Below are 24,012 nucleotides of genomic sequence, written 5' to 3'. Positions count from 1 at the left end.
TTAACGTACCCGCCTCAACCGTTTTTGCTGGCAACTCATTCCATCTGCGTGCCACCCTCTGGGTAGAAAAGTTGCCCCCTCAGGTTCCCTTTTATTCCTTCCCCCTCTCACCTTAAACTGATGCCCTCTAGTCCTCGATTCCCCAACCCTGGGAGGAATTTCATCTCTTGGAGCGCAGTCAATCCACTGAATTCTGAATTACAGCTGTCGAGGCTGACGTGTATTCGAGGCTGAGATAGGCAGGGTTTTTAATCAATCAAAAAGGAATCAAAGCTTCTGGGGAAAAGGTGGGAAACTATAGATGAGGATTACCAGCTCAGCCGCGACCTCACTGCGTGCTGGACGGCTTACTTCTGCTGGTATCCGACGGTCTTATGGGGAACTAGTTGAAAACCAGCAAGACTTGGAAACAAAGGCACAAGCTGAGATGGTCCTCCATTTTGGAGAACCCAGTTCAAGTCAGACAAGTACAAAGGCCCAACAATGTCTCTCCTTCCTCAGGCAGCTGAGGTAATTTGCCATGACGGTGAATACCCTTACCAACTTTTATAGGTGCGCCATCGAGAGTGTTCTGTCTGGATGTATCACTCCCTGGTGTGGCAACTGTACCGTTCAAGATCGGAGACGGTTACAGAGAGGGGTGAACTCGGCCCAGACAATCACAAAGGCCAACCTCCCATCTATAGAATCCATCTACCAGGCCCGCTGTCAGGGAAAGGCCGCCAGCATTCTCAAAGATCCATCCCACCCTGGCAATGTTTTTCTACAGCCTCTACCATCGGGGAGAGGGTACAGAGGCCTGAACACACACACCACCCGGTTTGGAAACAGTTTCTACCCGACTGTTGTTAGAATACTGAATGGACTCACAAACTCTAAACATTCGCCTGTCCCTGTGTTTTTGTTTTGGCCACTGTTTACCTATTATTTACTTATCGATGTTACTTAACTCTGTGACCTGTCTGTATTGCTCACAAAACAAAGCTTTTCACTGTATCTCGGTTCACATGATAATCAATTCAAATCAATTCAAGTCTGTGTCCACCCACCTTGTCTATTGGGTGACCAACCAGACATCCTGGCATTCATTCTCAAAGATGACAGACTTAACAAACAATCCAGGTCTTTTTCAATATATAACTTCAGTTACATCACACTGTAAACCTTTGCAATAAATTCTGTGTCTTACGATCTTATTCTCCACAACCACCTGATGAAGGAGCAGTGCTCTGAAGGCTAGTGCTTCCAAATGTTGGACTATAACCTGCAGTTGTGTGATTTTTCGCTTAGTCCACTCCTAGGTCAACACTGGCCCCTCCAAATCCTGATATTGAGTAATTCAGACTCATAGAGATGTACAGCACGGAAACAGACCCTTCGGTCCAACCCGTCCATGCCGACCAGATATCCCAACCCAATCTGCCAGCACCCGGCCCACATCCAATCACACAACACCAGGTTATAGTCCAACAGGTTTATTTGGAAGCACGAGCTTTCAGAGCATTGCTCCTACATCAGATAAATGTTGCAATTGTACCAGCCTCTACCACTTCCTCTGGCAGCTCATTCCATACACGTACCACCCTCTGCGTAAAAAGGTTGCCCTTTAGGTCTCTTTTATATCTTTCCCCTCTCACCCTAAAACTATGCCCTCTAGTTCTGGAATCCCCCACCCCAGAGAAAAGACCTTGTCTATTTATTCTATCCATGCCCCTCCAGGTTTTATAAATCTCTATAAGGTCACCTCTCAGCCTCCGATGCTCCAGGGAAAACAGCCCCAGTCTGTTCAGCCTCTCCCTGTAGCTCAAACCCTCCAACCCTGGCAATATCCTTGTAAATCTTTTCTGAACCCTTTCAAGTTTCACAACATCTTTCCGATAGGAAGGAGACCAGAATTGCAAGCAATATTCCAACAGTGGCCTAACCAACGTCCTGTACAGCTGCAGCATGATCTCCCAACTCCTGTACTCAATACTCTGACCAATAAAGGAAAGCATACCTAACGCCGAGTTCACCCCTCTCTGTAACCATCTCCAATCTTGAACGGTACAGTTGCCATACCAGGTACTGGTACATCCAGACAGAACTTGACTCCACTTTCAAGGAGCTATGAACCTGCACTCCAAGGTCTCTTTGTTCAGCAACACTCCCTAGGACCGTACCACTAAGTGTATAAGTCCTGCTAAGATTTGCTTTTCCAAAATGCAGCACCTCGCATTTCTCTGAATTAAACTCCATCTGCCACTTCTCAGCCCATTGGCTTAAATGGCCAACCCACCCCAACCGGTGCATTGTTGGACTATGAGAGGAAACGGGAAAACCCAGACAAAACCCACGCAGGCACGTGGAGCATTTGCAAACTCCAGACGGTATTGAACGGGGAGTGCTGGGGCTGTGAGGCAGCAGTGCAAACTGCTGAGCCAACAGGCCACCCAATTGTCACCTGCAGGTTCACTAAATTCGCCTATATTTATATCCAAATCACTTATACAAGTGACAAAAACCAAGACCAACACCCCTCCCAATCTCTGTAACCCCCTCCTGCCCCTACACCCTCTCCCTATCTCTGTAACCCCCTCCAGCCCCTACACCCCTCCCTATCTCTATAACCTCCTCCAGCCCCTACACCCCCTCCCTATCTCTGTAACACCCTCCAGCCCCTACACCCCTCCCTATCTCTGTAACCCCCTCCAGCCCCAACACCCCTCCCTATCTCTGTAACCCCCTCCAGCCCCTACACCCCCTCCCTATCTCTGTAAACCACTCCAGCCCCTACACCCATCCCTATCTCTGTAACCTCCTCCAGCCCCTACACCCCTCCCTATCGCTGTAACCCCCTCCAGCCCCAACACCCCTCCCTATCTCTATAACCCCCTCCAGCCCCTACACCCCGTCCCTATCTCTGTAACCCCCTCCAGCCCCTATAACCCCCTCCCTATCTCTGTAACCCCCTCCAGCCCCTACACCCCTCCCTATATCTGTAAACCCCTTCGGCCCCTACACCCCCTCCCTATCGCTGTAACCCCCTCCAGCCCCTACACCCCCTCCCTATCTCTGTAACCCCCTCCAGTCCCTACACCCCCTCCCTATCTCTGTAACCCCCTCCAGCCCCTACACCCCCTCCCTATCTCTGTAACCCCCTCCATCACCTACACCCCCTCCCTATCTCTGTAACCCCCTCCAGCCCCTACACCCCCTCCCTATCTCTGTAACCCCCTCCAGCCCCTACACCCCCTCCCTATCTCTGTAACCCCCTCCAGCCCCTACACCCCTCCCTATCTCTGTAACCCCCTCCAGCCCCTACACCCCCTCCCTATCTCTGTAACCCCCTCCATCACCTACACCCCCTCCCTATCTCTGTAACACCCTCCAGCCCCTACACCCCCTCCCTATCTCTGTAACCCCCTCCAGCCCCTACACCCCCTCCCTATCTCTGTAACCCCCTCCATCACCTACACCCCCTCCCTATCTCTGTAACACCCTCCAGCCCCTACACCCCCTCCCTATCTCTGTAACCCCCTCCAGCCCCTACACCCCCTCCCTATCTCTGTAACCCCCTACAACCCCTACACCCCCTCCCTATCTCTGTAACCCCCTCCAGCCCCTACTCCCCCTCCCTATCTCTGTAACCCACTCCAGCCCCTACACACCCTCCCTATCTCTGTAACCCCCTCCAGCCCCGACACCCCCTCCCTATGTCTGTAACCCCCTCCAGCCCCTACAATCCCCTCCCTATCCCTGTAACCCCCTCCAGTCCCTACACCCCCTCCCTATCTCTGTAACCCCCTCCAGCCCCTACACCCCCTCCCTATCTCTGTAACCCCCTCCAGCCCCTACACCCCCTCCCTATTTCTGTAACCCCCTCCAGCCCCTACACCCCCTCCCTATCTCTGTAGCCCCCTCCAGCCCCTACACCCCCTCCCTATCTCTGTAGCCCCCTCCAGCCCCTACACCCCCTCCCTATCTCTGTAACCCCCTCCAGCCCCTACACCCCCTCCCTATCTCTGTAACCCCCTCCAGCCCCTACACCCCCTCCCTATCTCTGTAACCCCCTCCATCACCTACACCCCCTCCCTATCTCTGTAACCCCCTCCATCACCTACACCCCCTCCCTATCTCTGTAACCCCCTCCAGCCCCTACACCCCCTCCCTATCTCTGTAACCCCCTCCAGCCCCTACACCCCCTCCCTATCTCTGTAACCCCCTCCAGCCCCTACACCCCCTCCCTATCTCTGTAAACCACTCCAGCCCCTACACCCATCCCTATCTCTGTAACCTCCTCCAGCCCCTACACCCCTCCCTATCGCTGTAACCCCCTCCAGCCCCAACACCCCTCCCTATCTCTATAACCCCCTCCAGCCCCTACACCCCGTCCCTATCTCTGTAACCCCCTCCAGCCCCTATAACCCCCTCCCTATCTCTGTAACCCCCTCCAGCCCCTACACCCCTCCCTATATCTGTAAACCCCTTCGGCCCCTACACCCCCTCCCTATCTCTGTAACCCCCTCCAGCCCCTACACCCCCTCCCTATCTCTGTAACCCCCTCCAGTCCCTACACCCCCTCCCTATCTCTGTAACCCCCTCCAGCCCCTACACTCCCTCCCTATCTCTTTTACCCCCTCCAGCCCCTACACCTCTTCCCTATCTCAGTAACCCCCTCCAGCCCCTACACCCCCTCCCTATCTCTGTAACCCCCTCCTGCCCCTACACCCCCTCCCTATCTCTGTAACCCCCTCCAGCCCCTACACCCCCTCCCTATCTCTGTAACCCCCTCCATCACCTACACCCCCTCCCTATCTCTGTAACCCCCTCCAGCCCCTACACCCCCTCCCTATCTCTGTAACCCCCTCCAGCCCCTACACCCCCTCCCTATCTCTGTAACCCCCTCCAGCCCCTACACCCCTCCCTATCTCTGTAACCCCCTCCAGCCCCTACACCCCCTCCCTATCTCTGTAACACCCTCCAGCCCCTACACCCCCTCCCTATCTCTGTAACCCCCTCCAGCCCCTACACCCCCTCCCTATCTCTGTAACCCCCTCCATCACCTACACCCCCTCCCTATCTCTGTAACACCCTCCAGCCCCTACACCCCCTCCCTATCTCTGTAACCTCCTCCAGCCCCTACACCCCCTCCCTATCTCTGTAACCCCCTACAACCCCTACACCCCCTCCCTATCTCTGTAACCCCCTCCAGCCCCTACTCCCCCTCCCTACCTCTGTAACCCCCTCCAGTCCCTACACCCCCTCCCTATCTCTGTAACCCCCTCCAGCCCCTACACCCCCTCCCTATCTCTGTAACCCCCTCCAGCCCCTACACCCCCTCCCTATTTCTGTAACCCCCTCCAGCCCCTACACCCCCTCCCTATCTCTGTAGCCCCCTCCAGCCCCTACACCCCCTCCCTATCTCTGTAGCCCCCTCCAGCCCCTACACCCCCTCCCTATCTCTGTAACCCCCTCCAGCCCCTACACCCCCTCCCTATCTCTGTAACCCCCTCCAGCCCCTACACCCCCTCCCTATCTCTGTAACCCCCTCCAGCCCCTACACCCCCTCCCTATCTCTGTAACCCCCTCCAGTCCCTACACCCCTCCCTATCTCTGTAACCCCCTCCAGCCCCTACACCCCCTCCCTATCTCTGTAACCCCCTCCAGCACCTACACCCCCTCCCTATCTCTGTAACCCCCTCCAGCCCCTACACCCCTCCCTATTTCTGTAACCCCCTCCAGCCCCTACACCCCCTCCCTATCTCGGTAACCCCCTCCAGCCCCTACACCCCCTCCCTATCTCTGTAACCCCCTCCAGCCCCTACACCCCCTCCCTATCTCTGTAACCCCCTCCAGTCCCTACACCCCTCCCTATCTCTGTAACCCCCTCCAGCCCCTACACCCCCTCCCTATCTCTGTATCCCCCTCCAGCCCCTACACCCCCTCCCTATCTCTGTAACCCCCTCCAGTCCCTACACCCCCTCCCTATCTCTGTAACCCCCTCCAGTCCCTACACCCCCTCCCTATCTCTGTAACCCCCTCCAGCCCCTACACCCCCTCCCTATCTCTGTAACCCCCTCCAGCCCCTACACCCCCTCCCTATCTCTGTAACCCCCTCCAGCCCCTACACCCCCTCCCTATCTCTGTAACCCACTCCAGCCCCTACACCCCTCCCTATCTCCAGCCCCTACACCCCTCCCTATCTCTGTAACCCCCTCCAGCCCCTACACCCCTCCCTATCTCTGTAACCCACTCCAGCCACTACACCCCTCCCTATCTCCAGCCCCTACACCCCCTCCCTATCTCTGTAACCCCCTCCAGCCCCTACACCCCTCCCTATCTCTGTAACCCCCTCCAGTCCCTACACCCCTCCCTATCTCTGTAACCCCCTCCAGCCACTACACCCCCTCCCTATCTCTGTAACCCCCTCCACCCCCTACACCCCTCCCTATCTCTGTAACCCCTCCAGCCCCTACACCCCCTCCCTATCTCTGTAACCTCCTCCAGCCCCTACACCCCCTCCCTATCTCTGTAACCCCCTCCAGCCCCTACACCCCCTCCCTATCTCTGTAACCCCCTCCAGCCCCTACACCCCCTCCCTATCTCTGTAACCCCCTCCAGCCTCTACACCCCTCCCTATCTCTGTAACCCCCTCCAGCTCCTACACCCCCTCCCTATCTCTGTAACCCCCTCCAGCCCCTACACCCCCTCCCTATCTCTGTAACCCCCTCCTGCCCCTACACCCCCTCCCTATCTCTGTAACCCCCTCCAGCCCCTACACCCCCTCCCTATCTCTGTAACCCCCTCCAGCCCCTACACCCCCTCCCTATCTCTGTAACCCCCTCCAGCCCCTACACCCCTCCCTATCTCAGTAACCCCCTCCAGCCCCTACACCCCCTCCCTATCTCTGTAACCCCCTCCATCACCTACACCCCCTCCCTATCTCTGTAACCCCCTCCATCACCTACACCCCCTCCCTATCTCTGTAACCCCCTCCAGCCCCTACACCCCCTCCCTATCTCTGTAACCCCCTCCAGCCCCTACACCCCCTCCCTATCTCTGTAACCCCCTCCAGCCCCTACACCCCCTCCCTATCTCTGTAAACCACTCCAGCCCCTACACCCATCCCTATCTCTGTAACCTCCTCCAGCCCCTACACCCCTCCCTATCGCTGTAACCCCCTCCAGCCCCAACACCCCTCCCTATCTCTATAACCCCCTCCAGCCCCTACACCCCGTCCCTATCTCTGTAACCCCCTCCAGCCCCTATAACCCCCTCCCTATCTCTGTAACCCCCTCCAGCCCCTACACCCCTCCCTATATCTGTAAACCCCTTCGGCCCCTACACCCCCTCCCTATCTCTGTAACCCCCTCCAGCCCCTACACCCCCTCCCTATCTCTGTAACCCCCTCCAGTCCCTACACCCCCTCCCTATCTCTGTAACCCCCTCCAGCCCCTACACTCCCTCCCTATCTCTTTTACCCCCTCCAGCCCCTACACCTCTTCCCTATCTCAGTAACCCCCTCCAGCCCCTACACCCCCTCCCTATCTCTGTAACCCCCTCCTGCCCCTACACCCCCTCCCTATCTCTGTAACCCCCTCCAGCCCCTACACCCCCTCCCTATCTCTGTAACCCCCTCCATCACCTACACCCCCTCCCTATCTCTGTAACCCCCTCCAGCCCCTACACCCCCTCCCTATCTCTGTAACCCCCTCCAGCCCCTACACCCCCTCCCTATCTCTGTAACCCCCTCCAGCCCCTACACCCCTCCCTATCTCTGTAACCCCCTCCAGCCCCTACACCCCCTCCCTATCTCTGTAACCCCCTCCATCACCTACACCCCCTCCCTATCTCTGTAACACCCTCCAGCCCCTACACCCCCTCCCTATCTCTGTAACCCCCTCCAGCCCCTACACCCCCTCCCTATCTCTGTAACCCCCTCCATCACCTACACCCCCTCCCTATCTCTGTAACACCCTCCAGCCCCTACACCCCCTCCCTATCTCTGTAACCTCCTCCAGCCCCTACACCCCCTCCCTATCTCTGTAACCCCCTACAACCCCTACACCCCCTCCCTATCTCTGTAACCCCCTCCAGCCCCTACTCCCCCTCCCTACCTCTGTAACCCACTCCAGCCCCTACACACCCTCCCTATCTCTGTAACCCCCTCCAGCCCCGACACCCCCTCCCTATGTCTGTAACCCCCTCCAGCCCCTACAATCCCCTCCCTATCCCTGTAACCCCCTCCAGTCCCTACACCCCCTCCCTATCTCTGTAACCCCCTCCAGCCCCTACACCCCCTCCCTATCTCTGTAACCCCCTCCAGCCCCTACACCCCCTCCCTATTTCTGTAACCCCCTCCAGCCCCTACACCCCCTCCCTATCTCTGTAGCCCCCTCCAGCCCCTACACCCCCTCCCTATCTCTGTAGCCCCCTCCAGCCCCTACACCCCCTCCCTATCTCTGTAACCCCCTCCAGCCCCTACACCCCCTCCCTATCTCTGTAACCCCCTCCAGCCCCTACACCCCCTCCCTATCTCTGTAACCCCCTCCAGCCCCTACACCCCCTCCCTATCTCTGTAACCCCCTCCAGTCCCTACACCCCTCCCTATCTCTGTAACCCCCTCCAGCCCCTACACCCCCTCCCTATCTCTGTAACCCCCTCCAGCACCTACACCCCCTCCCTATCTCTGTAACCCCCTCCAGCCCCTACACCCCTCCCTATTTCTGTAACCCCCTCCAGCCCCTACACCCCCTCCCTATCTCGGTAACCCCCTCCAGCCCCTACACCCCCTCCCTATCTCTGTAACCCCCTCCAGCCCCTACACCCCCTCCCTATCTCTGTAACCCCCTCCAGTCCCTACACCCCTCCCTATCTCTGTAACCCCCTCCAGCCCCTACACCCCCTCCCTATCTCTGTATCCCCCTCCAGCCCCTACACCCCCTCCCTATCTCTGTAACCCCCTCCAGTCCCTACACCCCCTCCCTATCTCTGTAACCCCCTCCAGTCCCTACACCCCCTCCCTATCTCTGTAACCCCCTCCAGCCCCTACACCCCCTCCCTATCTCTGTAACCCCCTCCAGCCCCTACACCCCCTCCCTATCTCTGTAACCCCCTCCAGCCCCTACACCCCCTCCCTATCTCTGTAACCCACTCCAGCCCCTACACCCCTCCCTATCTCCAGCCCCTACACCCCTCCCTATCTCTGTAACCCCCTCCAGCCCCTACACCCCTCCCTATCTCTGTAACCCACTCCAGCCACTACACCCCTCCCTATCTCCAGCCCCTACACCCCTCCCTATCTCTGTAACCCCCTCCAGCCCCTACACCCCTCCCTATCTCTGTAACCCACTCCAGCCACTACACCCCTCCCTATCTCCAGCCCCTACACCCCTCCCTATCTCTGTAACCCCCTCCAGCCCCTACACCCCTCCCTATCTCTGTAACCCCCTCCAGTCCCTACACCCCTCCCTATCTCTGTAACCCCCTCCAGCCCCTACACCCCCTCCCTATCTCTGTAACCCCCTCCAGCCACTACACCCCCTCCCTATCTCTGTAACCCCCTCCACCCCCTACACCCCTCCCTATCTCTGTAACCCCCTCCAGCCCCTACACCCCCTCCCTATCTCTGTAACCTCCTCCAGCCCCTACACCCCCTCCCTATCTCTGTAACCCCCTCCAGCCCCTACACCCCCTCCCTATCTCTGTAACCCCCTCCAGCCCCTACACCCCCTCCCTATCTCTGTAACCCCCTCCAGCCTCTACACCCCTCCCTATCTCTGTAACCCCCTCCAGCTCCTACACCCCCTCCCTATCTCTGTAACCCCCTCCAGCCCCTACACCCCCTCCCTATCTCTGTAACCCCCTCCTGCCCCTACACCCCCTCCCTATCTCTGTAACCCCCTCCAGCCCCTACACCCCCTCCCTATCTCTGTAACCCCCTCCAGCCCCTACACCCCCTCCCTATCTCTGTAACCCCCTCCAGCCCCTACACCCCTCCCTATCTCAGTAACCCCCTCCAGCCCCTACACCCCCTCCCTATCTCTGTAACCCCCTCCAGCCCCTACACCCCCTACACCCCCTCCCTATCTCTGTAACCCCCTCCAGCCCCTACACCCCCTCCCTATCTCTGTAACCCCCTCCAGCCCCTACACCCCCTACACCCCCTCCCTATCTCTGTAACCCCCTCCAGCCCCTACACCCCTCCCTATCTCAGTAACCCCCTCCAGCCCCTACACCCCCTCCCTATCTCTGTAACCCCCTCCAGCCCCTACACCCCCTACACCCCCTCCCTATCTCTGTAACCCCCTCCAGCCCCTACACCCCCTCCCTATCTCTGTAACCCCCTCCAGCCCCTACACCCCCTACACCCCCTCCCTATCTCTGTAACCCCCTCCCTGTGAAATGCCTCACTTGTATCTGCCTCCAACACCTTTACAGACGGTGCATCCCCAGAACCCACTGGATGAGAACGTTTCCCCTCACATCATTGTGGCTGTGTTTGCAGATGACTCACCGTTCCTGTTGGTCAACCGAGCAGGACCCACCTCTCCAACCGCACCCTCCAGCCCCCTCCCACCCCCCCCACCCCACCCACCATTCACACTGCTCTTGGTTTCGAAGACATCGATTCCATTGCCAGGAAGAACTCTCTCAAACTCCAGGACAGAGCTCTCCAACAGACTGAACCCTTCCCCACTTGCTCCTGCCGTACCCCCTCAAAGTCCCATTCGGCCTCACACAGCGATATCCCAAAAGAGATCATCCCATTCCCATGACAGGGAATCTCCAAGGACCGAATCCCTCCTGGTTCATTCCCATGACTCCAAGATACCAACAACAATCAGAATCTACGTCGAGCCTTGAACACAGCAGAGTCTCCCAAGACAGAAAAACAGCAGGAATAATAATAAATATTTTTTTCGACACACAGCCACAGATGGACAGGCCTTGGTCAAAGAGGTTGGTTTTCAGCAGGATGCTGAAGGAGGACAGAGTGTGAAGGGGGAGAGGAATCAGGAGGGAATTCCACAGCTCGGCTCCAGGCAAATCCACCAATGGCAGAGCGAGGGAAAGCAGAGGATGTCAGGGGCTGGAGTCACAGGAAGGGACAGAGATAGGGAGGGGGTGTAGGGGGCTGGAGGGAATGACAGAGATAGGGAGGGGGTGTAGGGGCTGGAGGGGGTTACAGAGATAGGGAGGGGGTGTAGGGGCTGGAGGGGGTTACAGAGATAGGGAGGGGGTGTAGGGGCTGGAGGGGGTTACAGAGATAGGGAGGGGGTGTAGGGGCTGGAGGGGGTTACAGAGATAGGGAGGGGGTGTAGGGGCTGGAGGGGGTTACAGAGATAGGGAGGGGGTGTAGGGGCTGGAGGGGGTTACAGAGATAGGGAGGGGGTGTAGGGGCTGGAGGGGGTTACAGAGATAGGGAGGGGTGTAGGGGCTGGAGGGGGTTACAGAGATAGGGAGGGGTGTAGGGGCTGGAGGGGGTTACAGAGATAGGGAGGGGGTGTAGGGGCTGGAGGGGGTTACAGAGATAGGGAGGGGGTGTAGGGGCTGGAGGGGGTTACAGAGATAGGGAGGGGGTGTAGGGGCTGGAGGGGGTTACAGAGATAGGGAGGGGTGTAGGGGCTGGAGGGGGTTACAGAGATAGGGAGGGGGTGTAGGGGCTGGAGGGGGTTACAGAGATAGGGAGGGGGTGTAGAGGCTGGAGGGGGCTACAGAGATAGGGAGGGGGTGTAGGGGCTGGAGGGGGTTACAGAGATAGGGAGGGGGTGTAGGGGCTGGAGGGGGTTACAGAGATAGGGAGGGGGTGTAGGGGCTGGAGGGGGTTACAGAGATAGGGAGGGGTGTCGGGGCTGGAGGGGGTTACAGAGATAGGGAGGGGTGTCGGGGCTGGAGGGGGTTACAGAGATAGGGAGGGGGTGTAGGGGCTGGAGGGTGTTACAGAGATAGGGAGGGATGTAGGGGCTGGAGGGGGTTACAGAGATAGGGAGGGGGTGTAGGGGCTGGAGGGTGTTACAGAGAAAGGGAGGGGGTGTAGGGGCTGGAGGGTGTTACAGAGATAGGGAGGGGGTGTAGGGGCTGGAGGGTGTTACAGAGATAGGGAGGGGGTGTAGGGGCTGGAGGGGGTTACAGAGATAGGGAGGGGGTGTAGGGGCTGGAGGGGGTTACAGAGATAGGGAGGGGGTGTAGGGGGCTGGAGGGGGTTACAGAGATAGGGAGGGGGTGTAGGGGCTGGAGGGGGTTACAGAGATAGGGAGGGGGTGTAGGGGCTGGAGGAGGTTACAGAGATAGGGAGGGGGTGTAGGGGCTGGAGGGAGTTACAGAGATAGGGAGGGGGTGTAGGGGTTGAAGGGGGTTACAGAGATAGGGAGGGGTGTAGGGGCTGGAGGGGGTTACAGAGATAGGGAGGGGGTGTAGGGGGCTGGAGGGGGTTACAGAGATAGGGAGGGGGTGTAGGGGCTGGAGGGGGTTACAGAGATAGGGAGGGGGTGTAGGGGTTGGAGGGGATTACAGAGATAGGGAGGGGGTGTAGGGGCTGGAGGGGGTTACAGAGATAGGGAGGGGGTGTAGGAGCTGGAGGGGGTTACAGAGATAGGGAGGGGGTGTAGGGGCTGGAGGGGGTTACAGAGATAGGGAGGGGGTGTAGGGGCTGGAGGGGGTTACAGAGATAGGGAGGGGGTGTAGGGGCTGGAGGGAGTTACAGAGATAGGGAGGGGGTGTAGGGGTTGAAGGGGGTTACAGAGATAGGGAGGGGTGTAGGGGCTGGAGGGGGTTACAGAGATAGGGAGGGGGTGTAGGGGCTGGAGGGGGGTTACAGAGATAGGGAGGGGGTGTAGGGACTGGAGGGGGATACAGAGATAGGGAGGGGTGTAGGGGGCTGGAGGGGGTTACAGAGATAGGGAGGGGGTGTAGGGGGCTGGAGGGGGTTACAGAGATAGGGAGGGGGTGTAGGGGCTGGAGGGGGTTACAGAGATAGGGAGGGGGTGTAGGGGCTGGAGGGGGTTACAGAGATAGGGAGGGGGTGTAGGGGCTGGAGGGGGGTTACAGAGATAGGGAGGGGGTGTAGGGACTGGAGGGGGATACAGAGATAGGGAGGGGTGTAGGGGGCTGGAGGGGGTTACAGAGATAGGGAGGGGGTGTAGGGGGCTGGAGGGGGTTACAGAGATAGGGAGGGGGTGTAGGGGCTGGAGGGGGTTACAGAGATAGGGAGGGGGTGTAGGGGCTGGAGGGGGTTACAGAGATAGGGAGGGGGTGTAGGGGCTGGAGGGGGTTACAGAGATAGGGAGGTGGTGTAGGGGCTGGAGGGGTTTACAGAGATAGGGAGGGGTGTAGGGACTGGAGGGGGTTACAGAGATAGGGAGAGGGTGTTGGGGCTGGAGGGGGTTACAGAGATAGGAAGGGGTGTAGGGGCTGGAGGGGGTTACAGAGATAGGGAGGGGCTGGAGGGGGTTACAAAGACAGGGAGGGGGTGTAGGGGCTGGTGGGGGTGACTGAGACTTGGGGGAGGGGGGGGATGTTGAGAGAGTGAGGTCAGTGTCTCTCGCGTCAATGTGAAGTTAACCGTGCAGGAGCAGGAAGTGACACCATCAGAGTTGACTCTCTCCAGTCAGTCACATGTGGAACCGACTGAAGCAGACCCCGTTGACGCAGCCACAGGGGAGTGGGGAAACATGGGGACTGTGTGCTCACTGCGTCCATATCTGTGACCCAGCTGAGACTGCACAGAGTGTCCCCTGTGTTATTACATGGAGACACCGTGAGGGATTCTGACCTGTCTCACATCAGTCCACTGTTGGCAGTCAGACCTGCAGCTGTCTGGGGCCTCAATCACAGGAATCCCTTCCCTCGATCTCCCCACTTCTTGCTCTTCCTATAAGTTATCTCTGGGATACTGAGTCCAGTCAGCTCTCCTGATTTTAGGAAGGATGGCCCTGCATTGGCAACAGTTTGGAGGAATTTCACTCGACCGATTGCTGGGATGAGGGAGTTTGTCTCATGAAGAAACACTAGACAGGTTGGGCCTGTGTCCGTTACTGTTAGGGTTCGGCGGTGGGGGGGTTATCAAAATAACAAGTGATGTGATTGCTATAAGGATAATCCCCTGACCGGACTTGACCTGCTCAGAGGATTATGGGAGAGACGAGGATGTGAAGGGTTCCCACTCAAGATGGAGGCGGGAAGGAAATTTTTTCCCTCAGGTTTGCATGCTGATGGAATTTCGGTCCAACCAGTCCATGCCAACCGTAATCCCAAACTAAACTTGTCCCCCCCTGCCTGCACTTGGCCCATAATCCCTCCAAACATTCCTTCTTCAGGGTGGCATGGTGACTCAGCGGTTAGCACTGCTGCCTCACGGTCCCAGGTTCGATTCCAGCCTCAGGTGACTGTTGGTGTGGCGTTTGTCCATTCTCCCTGGGTCTGTGTGGGTGTGCTCCAGTTTCTTCCCACAGTCCAAAGATGCGTGAATCGGCCATGCTAAGTTGCCCAGAGTGCAAGGTGCATTAGTTAGAGGGAAATGGGTCTGGGTGGGTTACCTTTCGGAGGGTCGGTGTGGACTGGTTGGGCCGAAGGGCCTGTTTCCACACTGTAGGGATTCTAATCTGAATGTCTTTTAAATGTTGTAACCATACCTGTAGTCTCTGGAAAATCGTTCCGCATACAAATCTCTTCCTCTGTGCAAAAAAAAAATTGCCCCTCATGTCTTTTTAAAATCTTTCTCCTCTCACCTTCAAATGCCCCCTAATCTTACAACCATCCCCAACCTGGGGGAAAGGGGAGCCTGTATTATTGAATGTAGTGAGGGTTGAATTTGTCAGATTCACAGCCTGTGTGGATATTGGTAAGGGAGCGAGGGTTTCAGGAGGTTGGGGGGGGGTCAGACAGGAACATTTTAAAAATCACACAACACCAGGTTATAGTCCAACAGGTTTATTTGGAAGCACTAGCTTTCGGAGCGACGCTCCTTCATCGGGTGATTGACAATCAGGAGACAACCATCTGATGAAGGAGTGATGCTCCAAAAGCTAGTGCTTCCAATTGAACCTGTTGGACTATAACCTGGTGTTGTGGGATTTTTAGCTTTGTCCACCCCAGTCCAACACCGGCACCTTCATGTCAAGACTTTGAGGTTTGAGACAGCACTGCGATCTTATTGAATCGTAGAAGAGGGGCTGAGTTGCCTTCTCCTGCTCCTAATTTGTGTGTGCATTGAGCCCCCCAAAGCCTAAACCCCTCCCCCTTCTGATCCATTATCCATTTGAGCATCAGCCATCCCTATTCATTCCCGTAGCCTCGGGATTACAAGGAGCGTTAGATGTAAGACACAACTTGCCCTTGTCACTGTGCGCTTACCTTCCACAGGTGTTGCCACTGTATCGGGAGTATCCTAAATTAATCAGGACTTCCGGATGCTTATGGAGTCGACTTCTGGTGCCTCATCGCAGAGGGGAAGGGAGGAATTGTCCACCTGGAAATATCTCAAGCTCAGGATTAGCTGTTCTCAATCCAGACCTCAGCGGTGACTGTGACAGCTCTGGTACAATTACCTGCCCTGCAGGAGCTTGTAATTTTCCACACCTCCCATTCCCTTGAGTCGTCTTGTTAATGCACATCAGTAGATACAGTGCAAACAGCTCTTGTTTGCAGTGCTGTGCCTTTCTTGGCTCCTGGCATTATGTATTATGCCAATCAGGTCAACCACCCAAAAAGAAAGACTGCAGAAACTGGGATTGCCCTCCTTGGGGCGGAGAAGGTTAAGGGGGAGCATTGAATCGAGGCGTTCAAAATCGTTTCGATTGAGCGATTGAGGGGAAATTGTTTCTGGGGGTGTGGGTTGTTCAGTCACTAGAGGGAACACAGCAGAGAATCAGCCAAGGGGAATGTGAGGGGGAGCAGCAGTTGCTAGTGAATTGTTGTCATCTAGAACTTCATTCACAGGATGAGGGCGTCCCAGCCTCTACCAGCATCTATTGCCCATCCCTAATTGCCCAGAGGGCAGTTTAAGAGCCAACCGCATTGCTGTGGTCTGGAGTCACACACGTAGGCCAGACCAGGGTAGAGAGGACAGCTTCCTTCCCTGAAGGACATTGGTGAATCAGATGGGCTTTTCCAACATCTGTCAATGGACTCGACTCTTAATTCCAGACTTTAATTCAGTTCGAATCCACCATCTGGCGAGGGACCCCAGACCATTACCTGGGTCTCTGGATTAATAATCCTGATGCAACATTGGCTGAATTACCCCGATCTGCCGTTTTTTTTTCCAGCATCACACTTTATCGTCTCTGGACTAACAGTCCAGTGGTAATACCACTAGGGCCATGACCCCCCATCGAACTGCCCTGAAAGGGCGGTGAACACAGATTCAAGAGGAGCTTTCACAAGGAGGAATTTGCAGAGACCTGGGTGGGGGGGCAAGAGCAGATGAGACAGTAGAACTAAGTGGATCGATCTTTTTAAAGAGACAGAGATGGGTAGAATGGACGCTTTCTTGGATGGTCGCCCTCTTGGGGCATGAGTGTACCAGCTTCTGAAAAGTCCTTCCTCAAAACAAATTGAGGCTGGGCGACAATTGAAGAACATCAAAATGTGTGAGGTCATTTTGTGGTTGGACCATTGACCCAAGCCATGTCGATGGGCTAGCATCCAGAACAATAATGATCGACAGGCATTGAGGGGCTGAATGGCCTCCTTCTGTTCTTCTAGCAGTTAAAGGAAGAGAGCTAGATGGAGGTGCTTGAGACGTACATTTCAGGGCAAGAGGAAATGTGTTAGTGTTCAACACCAGCAATGTTGTTAAAAATTAACTGAGTCCTGATGTAGGGTTATGCCGGGAACATTCCCTCTCCTGCTCCTCACTGGCTGCCTGACCTGCTGTGCTTTTCCAGCACCCTCCTTCATCAACAAAAGATAATTGTGGATTTATAACTGGTCAGCCAGACAGTCAGTCAACTGAAGGACCCGAATCTAAGCCAATGTTAATTTTTAAAGTTTTCATTTACTGATTGACACTGGCTTGGCCAACACTTAAAGCCCATTCCTCATTCTCCCTTGAGAATGGTGATGCTGAGCTGTGTTCTTGAACCGCTGGACTCCATGTGCTGTCACAAACTGTTCTACAATGTTATTAGGGAGGGAATTCCAGAACATTGAAACATCAGTGATATATTTCCAAGTTGGGATGGTGAATGAGGGTAAGGAACGAACGAAGGTCATATATCTGCTGCCATTGAGTCACAGAATCATCGAGATGTACAGCACGGAAACAGACCCTTTGGTCCAACCCGTCCATGCTGACCAGACATCCCAACCCAATCTAGTCCCACCTGCCAGCACCCGGCCCATATCCCTCCAAACCCTTCCTATTCATATACCCATCCAAATGCCTCTTAAATGTTGTAATTGTACCAGCCTCCACCACATCCTCTGGCAGCTCATTCCATACATGTACCACCCTCTGTGTGAAAAGGTTGCCCCTTAGGTCTCTTTTATATCTTTCCCCTCTCACCCTAAACCTATGCCCCTCTAGTTCTGGACTCCCCGACCCCAGGGAAAAGACTTTGTCTATTTACCCTATCCATGCCCCTCATGATTTTATAAACCTCTATAAGGTCACCCCTCAGCCTCCGACGCTCCAGGGAAAACAGCCCCAGCCTGTTCAGCCTCTCCCTGTAGCTCAAATCCTCCAACCCTGGCAACGTCCTTGTAAATCTTTTCTGAACCCTTTCAAGTTTCACAACATCTTTCCAATAGGAAGGAGACCAGAATTGCACACAATATTCCAACAGTGGCCTAACCAATGTCCTGTACAGCCGCAACTTGACCTCCCAACTCCTGTACTCGATACTCTGACCAATAAAGGAAAGCATACCAAACGCCTTCTTCACTATCCTATCTACCTGCGACTCCACGTTCAAGGAGCTATGAACCTGCACTCCAAGGTCTCTTTGTTCAGCAACACTCCCTAGGACCTTACCATTTGGAGGTGGCCAAGGGTTTCGAAGGTGCTGTCTAAGGATCCTTTGTGAATTTCTGCATTGCATCTCATAGTATACCCTGATCCTACTGTACTTTGGCGGTAGAGGGAGAGGAGGTTTGTGGATGTGGTGCCAATCAAGCAGGGCTGTTTTGTCCTGAATGGTCAAAGAGTGTGGTGCTGGAAAAGCACAGCAGGTCAGCCAGCGCCCGAGGAGCAGCAGAGTCGACGTTTCGGTCAAGAGCCCAGCATCAGGAACGAATGGTGTGGGAAGGTGCTGCTCCCTGCACTCATCCATGTGATCCCTCACATTCCTGACTTGTTCCTGGTAGATGGTGGACAGGGAGTCAGGAGGGCATGGATTTGGAAGGTGGAGTGGGATGATTAGATTAGATTCCCTACACTGTGGAAACAGGCCCTTCGGCCCACCAAGTCCACACCGACCCTCCGAAGAGTAACCCACCCAGACCCATTTCCCTCTGACTAATGCACTGAACACTACGGGGCAATTTCCCATGGCCAATCCTCCCTAACCCGCACATCGGGACAATTTCCCACGGCCAATCCACCCTGACCTGCAGGTCTTTGGACTGTGGGAGGAAACCGGAGCACCCGGAGGAAACCCACGCAGACACGGGGAGAACGTGCAAACTCCACACAGACAGTCACCTGAGGCGGGAATTGAACCCGGGTCTCTGGCACCGTGAGGCAGCAGTGCTAACCACTGAGTCACCGCTCCGGTATGGAAAGAGCCTACTGGGATCAATAATAAATACAATAGACTCGGTCAAAAGGACTGGGTGAATGTTTATGAGTCACAGTGGATCACAGATCCTCATTGCTACTGTACATTACCTTGAATTGGAGAGAGACTGCACACTTCAATATGGCTGACTGTTCTCTGAGCAATCAGGTATGGACTATAAATGCTGGCCCAGCGAGAAGCACCCCCATCTTGTGAAAGAACTTTTCAAAAAAAATTGAGCAGAGCTCTCAGGGAGACTGGGATAGGATCCTCACCTCCACCACCTATTGAACTCTCACCTACCTTCTCTCCAGCTCCAACCTCCCTCCCCCCCTCCCCTCCCATTTATCTCTCCACCCCCTAGAGGCTCCCTTCCCCATTCCTGATGAAGGACTCCGGCCAGAAACGTCGTCTCTCCTCCTCCTCGGATGCTGCCTGACCTGCTGTGCTTTTCCAGCACCTCACTCTCGACTCTGACCCCCCCAGCATCTGCAGCCCTCACTTTCCCCCTGGGATGTCCATCACCAACGGGGCTTCTGACCAGACAGGGACAAACCTTTCGGGCTGCTGGGAGGGTGGAGAGACTGCGGCCCCCAAATAATTTGACAAGACAGGCACGGGCAGCAGAAAAGAGACACCCCTTCTCTCACCACGAGTGGTTCGAGCCTGGAATGCACTGCCTGAGGTGAATCAACATGGTCATTCTAAAAGCTGAGAGACTTAACACACAACCCAGGTCTTTTTCAATATATCGCTTCAGTGACATCACACTGTAAACTTTTGCTATAAATCCGGTGTCTTACGATCTTATTCTCCACAACCACCTGATGAAGGAGCGTCGCTCCGAAAGCTAGTGCTTCCAAATAAACCTGTTGGACTATAACCTGGTGTTGTGTGATTTTTAACTTTGTACACCCCAGTCCAACACCGGCATCTCCAAATCCTGATGCCCAGAGATTAGGCAGCTTGGACTCAGATTTCCCACAGGCACTGAGACTGTTCAATAAATGCACAGGGTTACCATGCGAAGCTGGGAAATGGCCCACAGTGAATCCCTCTGATAGAGAGCCAGCACCCACCCGAAGGGCCAAATATCCCCCTTTGCGTTCGGAGAATAAGCAATAGACATTTCAAAGAGAAATGGAGCATGGATAGGGGAGCCTAAGAATGAGAGAGAGTGGACAACCCTTACTGAGAGATAGTACAGGGTCAACGGGCCAAATGGCCTATTTTGTGATGTTGTATAATTTCAGTGCCAAGCTGCCCTGATCTGTCACATTCCTGGCCCATTTGGAACAAACCCTACTGGATGTCCATAGTGAGGTTAAACAGTAAGCCCCCCCACCGATGCACCACCCTACCCCCACCCTCTTCACCCAATGTGTGGGACATGCAGTAAATGGTCAGCCTTGAAGACCTCGCTTGCTGGTAAACCATTGCTATGGGGGTGATTCCTTCCCGAATACCTGTCTGCACATGACAACACTCGAACGCTGCTGAAAAAGGCCAGACGCAGCTTCACTCGGGGGGTTCAGGATGGAGTCAGCCAGTGAGAGCTGGTGTCTGTGTGTGTGAGTGTGTGTGAGGCAGTGTGTGTGTGAGTGTGTGTGAGGCAGTGTGTGTGTGAGTGTGTGTGAGGCAGTGTGTGTGTATGTGTGAGTGTTGTGTGTGTGTGAAGGTGTGTGTGCGTGAGTGTGTGTGTGTGTGAGTGCGTGTGTGTGTGAGTGTGTGTATGAGTGTGTCTGAGGGTGTGTGAGTGTGAGTGTGTGAGTGTGCGTGTGTGAGGGTGTGTGTGTGTGAGTGAGTGTGTGTGTGAGTCAGTCTGAGGGTGTGGGAGTGTGAGTGCGTGTGTGTGAATGTGTGTGTAAGTGTGTGTGTGAGGGTAAGGGGGAGTGAGTATGTGAGTGTGTGAGGGTGTGCGAGTGTGTGTGTGTGTGTGAGTGAGCATGTGAGTGTGTGTGTGTATGTGTGAGTGTATGAGTGTGTATGTAAGTGTGTGTGTGAGTGTGTGTGTGAGTGTGTGTGTGACGGTGTGTGTGTGTGAGTGTGTGTGCGAGGGTGTGTGTGTGTCAGTGTGTGTGTGAGTGTGTATGTGTGAGTGTGTGTATTTGTGAGTGTGTGTGAGTGAGAGAGAGTGTGTGTGCGTGTGTGTGTGTGAGGGTGTGTGTGAGTGCATGTGCGAGTGTGTGTGTGTAAGTGTGTGTGTGAGTGTGTGTGTCAGGGTGCGTGTGTGTGAATGGGTGTGTGAGTGTGTGTATGTGAGTGTGTGTGTGAGGGTGTGTGTGTGAGTGTGTGTGTAAGTGTGTGTGTGAGTGTGTGTGTCAGGGTGTGTGTGTGAATGTAAGTGTGAGTGTGTGTGTGAGGATGTGTGTGAGTGTGTGTGAGGGTGTGTGTGTGAGTGTGTGTGAGTGTTTGTGTGTGAGGATGTGTGTGAGTGTGTGTGAGGGTGTGTGTGTAAGTGTGTGTGAGTGTTTGTGTGTGAGTGTGATTGAGGGTGCGTGTGAGGGTATGCGAGTGAGTGTGTGTGAGGGTGTGTGAGTGCGAGTGTATGTGTGAGTGTGTGTGTGAGGGTGTGTGTGAGGGTGTGTGAGGGAGTGTGTGTGAGGGTGTGTGAGTGCGAGTGTATGTGTGAGTGTGTGTGTGAGGGTGTGTGAGGGAGTGTGTGTGAGTGAGTGTGTGAGGGTGTGTGTGAGGGTGTGTGTGTGTGGGTGTGAGTGAGGGTGTGCGGAAGTGAGTGTGTGAGTGTGTGTGTGAGTGTGTGTGTGTGAGTGAGTGTGTGAGGGTGTGTGTGAGGGTGTGTGCGTGAGCGTGTGTGTGTGTATGAGGGAGTGTGTGTATGTGGGTGTAAATGAGAGTGCGAGTGACGGTGTGTGTGAGGGTGTGTGTGTGAGTGCGTGAGTGAGTGTGTGTGAGGGTGTGTGTGTAATTGTGTGTGTGAGTGTGTGTGTAAGTGTGTGTGTGTGAGGGTGTGTGAGTGAGGGTGTGTATGAGGGTTTGCATGTGTGAGTGTGTGTGAGTGTTTGTGTGTGAGTGAAGGTGTGTGTGAGGGTGTGTGTGTGAGCGTGTGTGTGAGGGTGTGTGTGAGGGTGTATGTGAGGGTGTGTGTGTGAGTGAGTGTGTGTGTGGGGGTGTATGTGAGGGTGTGTGTGTGAGTGAGTGTGTGTGTGAGGGTGTGCGGAAGTGAGTGTGTGTGTGAGTGTGTGTGTGTGAGTGTGTGTGAGTGAGTATGTGAGTGAGTGTATGAGGGTGTATGAGGGTGTGTGCGTGAGCGTGTGTGTGTGTGAGGGTGTATGTATGTGGGTGTGAGTGAGGGTGTGTGTGTGAGTGTGAGTGAGGGTGTGTGTGAGTGTGTGTGTGAGTGAGTGTGTATGTGTGAGGGTGTGAGGAAGTGAGTGTGTGAGTGTGTGTGTGTGAGGGTGTGAGTGTGTGTGTGTGAGTGTGTGTGAGTGAGCAGGTGAGTGTGTGTGAGGGTGTGTGTGAGTGTGTGTGAGGGTCGATGTGTGTGTGAATGTGCGTGTGTATGTGTGAGTGTGTGTGTGAGGGTGTGTGAGCATGTGAGTGTGTGTGTGAGTGTGTGTGTGTGTGAGTGAGTGTGTATGTGTGAGGGTGTGAGGAAGTGAGTGTGTGAGTGTGTGTGTGTGAGGGTGTGAGTGTGTGTGTGTGAGTGTGTGTGAGTGAGCATGTGAGTGTGTGTGAGGATGTGTGGGAGGGTGTGTGTGTGAATGTGCGTGTGTATTTGTGAGTGTGTGTGAGTGTGTGTGAGTGAGCATGTGAGTGTGTGTGAGGGTGTGTGTGAGTGTGTGTGAGGGTCTATGTGTGTGTGAATGTGCGTGTGTATGTGTGAGTGTGTGTGAGTGAGCATGTGAGTGTGTGTGAGGGTGTGTGTGAGTGTGTGTGAGGGTCTATGTATGTGTGAATGTGCGTGTGTATGTGTGAGTGTGTGTGAGGGTGTGTGTGAGTGCGTGTGTAAGTGTGTGTGTGTGAGGGTGTGTGAGTGAGGGTGTGTATGAGGGTTTGCATGTGTGAGTGTGTGTGAGTGTTTGTGTGTGAGTGAAGGTGTGTGTGAGGGTGTGTGTGTGAGCGTGTGTGTGAGGGTGTGTGTGAGGGTGTATGTGAGGGTGTGTGTGTGAGTGAGTGTGTGTGTGGGGGTGTATGTGAGGGTGTGTGTGTGAGTGAGTGTGTGTGTGAGGGTGTGCGGAAGTGAGTGTGTGTGTGAGTGTGTGTGTGTGAGTGTGTGTGAGTGAGTATGTGAGTGAGTGTATGAGGGTGTATGAGGGTGTGTGCGTGAGCGTGTGTGTGTGTGAGGGTGTATGTATGTGGGTGTGAGTGAGGGTGTGTGTGTGAGTGTGAGTGAGGGTGTGTGTGAGTGTGTGTGTGAGTGAGTGTGTATGTGTGAGGGTGTGAGGAAGTGAGTGTGTGAGTGTGTGTGTGTGAGGGTGTGAGTGTGTGTGTGTGAGTGTGTGTGAGTGAGCAGGTGAGTGTGTGTGAGGGTGTGTGTGAGTGTGTGTGAGGGTCGATGTGTGTGTGAATGTGCGTGTGTATGTGTGAGTGTGTGTGTGAGGGTGTGTGAGCATGTGAGTGTGTGTGTGAGTGTGTGTGTGTGTGTGAGTGAGTGTGTATGTGTGAGGGTGTGAGGAAGTGAGTGTGTGAGTGTGTGTGTGTGAGGGTGTGAGTGTGTGTGTGTGAGTGTGTGTGAGTGAGCATGTGAGTGTGTGTGAGGATGTGTGGGAGGGTGTGTGTGTGAATGTGCGTGTGTATTTGTGAGTGTGTGTGAGTGTGTGTGAGTGAGCATGTGAGTGTGTGTGAGGGTGTGTGTGAGTGTGTGTGAGGGTCTATGTGTGTGTGAATGTGCGTGTGTATGTGTGAGTGTGTGTGAGTGAGCATGTGAGTGTGTGTGAGGGTGTGTGTGAGTGTGTGTGAGGGTCTATGTATGTGTGAATGTGCGTGTGTATGTGTGAGTGTGTGTGAGGGTGTGTGAGCATGTGAGTGTGTGTGTGTGTGTGAGCATGTGAGTGTGTGTGTGAGCGTGTGAGTGTGTGTGAGGGTGCATGTGAGTGAGTGTGTGTGAGGGTGTGTATGAGTGTGTGTGTGAGTGTGTGTGTGAGAGTGTGTTTAGGTGTGTGCGTGGGAGTGTGTGAGAGTGTGTGTGAGGGTGTGTGTGGGTGTGTGTTTGAGTGTGTGTGAGGGTGTGTGTGTGAGTGTGTGTTTGAGTGTGTGTGTAAGTGCGTGTGAGTGCGTGTGTCTGTATGTGTGAGTGCGTGTGACTGTGTGGGTGAGTGTGTGTGAGAGCGTGCGTGTGAGTTTGTGT

Source organism: Chiloscyllium punctatum, chromosome 21 (genome assembly GCF_047496795.1).
Source record: "Chiloscyllium punctatum isolate Juve2018m chromosome 21, sChiPun1.3, whole genome shotgun sequence".
NCBI classification, from domain to species: Eukaryota; Metazoa; Chordata; class Chondrichthyes; order Orectolobiformes; family Hemiscylliidae; genus Chiloscyllium; species Chiloscyllium punctatum.
The sequence above is the reverse complement of the archived record's forward strand: the minus strand, read 5'-3'. Positions refer to the sequence as shown.